Source organism: Prunus dulcis, chromosome 3 (genome assembly GCF_902201215.1).
Source record: "Prunus dulcis chromosome 3, ALMONDv2, whole genome shotgun sequence".
In the NCBI taxonomy this organism is placed as follows: domain Eukaryota; kingdom Viridiplantae; phylum Streptophyta; class Magnoliopsida; order Rosales; family Rosaceae; genus Prunus; species Prunus dulcis.
Genome location: NC_047652.1, coordinates 13,468,926 through 13,470,594, shown reverse-complemented (window position 1 = coordinate 13,470,594; position 1,669 = coordinate 13,468,926). Strand labels below are relative to the sequence as shown.

The 1,669-nt window shown below is 40.8% G+C and overlaps 1 long non-coding RNA gene across 1 annotated transcript; it reads right to left on the bottom strand.

Annotated features, from left to right (window-relative positions):
• Positions 1-15: 15 nt before the first annotated feature.
• On the bottom strand, positions 16-500 carry LOC117620563. The gene is made up of 3 exons (XR_004584807.1): positions 454-500; positions 217-369; positions 16-123 (listed from the first exon to the last, which is right to left on the bottom strand). It is a non-coding gene; the product is annotated as an uncharacterized LOC117620563 (long non-coding RNA).
• Positions 501-1,669: the final 1,169 nt, after the last annotated feature.

The following is a 1,669-nucleotide window of genomic DNA, read 5'->3' as shown; positions in this document are numbered from 1 at the left end:
AATATCACCACATGAAGAAGGAATTGGCTCTGCCGAGACAACAGCAGGGCGATCCTGTGGCCAACTCCAATATGGCTGTCTCATTTCCTCTTCACTCGGACATAGCGCCCGCAACTGAACTGACTGTTTCAGAATACAGACAAGAGTCATATTAAATCATTCTACTTAATAAATTCATTCAATCTTATCAATAGTTCCAAGGGCTGCAAACCAAACCTCTTTGCTCTGGAAAAAATAATTGTTCAACTTTCTCATCTCTGGAACAGACGTAGTAGTTCTCCATCGCAAAATACGCGGGACAGCGGTCGGATCAACAACCTTGCAGTAATTCAGGTCCGCCATTCTAGGAATTAATTCATATACCCAAATCTACACAATTCAAAGGACAAAAGTCATTATTTATGTTTTAAAGATATCCTATGCATAACTGACATGAACATTATTACCATGTACCTGGAAAGCATACGTGAAACCTTTAAAACTCCAGCCACTCCTTTGCGCTTCACCATGCTTATCCTTCTTGCCCTTCTCATTTCTCCGGCTTGTTTCCGTTACCTTACTTTTCCCCTTCCCTCTTCCCTCTTCATTTTCAAAGCTTTTCACATACTTTGTTGGTGCAGAAAATAGACTGTCTTGGGTTTTGTCAAAGGACACCGAACCCCACGGATACCTGTTGAACGCATCCAAGTCCTCTACAAGGGTCAGGTAATTTAGATTGATGTTCAAATGTTTGTCCCTTCCCAAAACCACTAACTCAGCAAAGTAAACAAGAGCTAGCTTGTAGATGTCATCTTCCTCTGTGCACCTAAGAAATGCTTCTTCTAAAGCATTGCATGTAATTCCTTCGTCTATAAAATATCTTTTCTGAAGTCTGATTTCATCACTCTCTCCACTGGAAACTTCAGGCACTTCCCCAAAACGAAGCCCTGTGATCAAACAGAAATCCTGACGAGTGAACTGAGCAACGTCACACCCTAATAAGAAACTCAGTCCATCCAAGTCTTTCACACCCTGCCCCGCTACTCTACGCAACACAACCCCATGCACAATCTGCCCGCTAAACTGAATCTTATCTATATTCAGAAGATGGCCAAAGCATGATGTCTTGAATTGTTCTAATTGTTCCGCACTCAACTTCGCTCGAAGTGCAGCTAGAGATGAATTTGCATGTGAGCAGTTGTTCACCCGTGACGAATATGCCTCTGCCTCTGGCCATACCAGCTCCACGTTGGATCCCATTTCCTCAAATACAATGTCAAATAACGTGAACACATATACTACCATGTATTTGCACAATCACAACTAGTCAACCAGGCACATTACAAATTTTACAAAGTACATGAGCATAGGGATTACTGATCACAGGCTTTAACATCATCAACGCAATGTGACACATTTTGTGCAAATACATGTTAATGCAATGCTTATGTGAATTACAAACAATTTCACCTGTTTTATTTATGGATCCATACTCGTGTGAGTGCAATCTAGGCAAGTTCTGCACTTCACACACATGACAATTATTGTCATTTCATACACAACACAAACTACATAAATAAGAAATATAGTGGAAGGAAGCAAAGCAAAGCATCTACTCTGCTATCTGCTTGCTAAGCAATTGTCAGATTTCATCTTTCTTTCTAGCTTTTTCTTCAGTCATCCACAATCG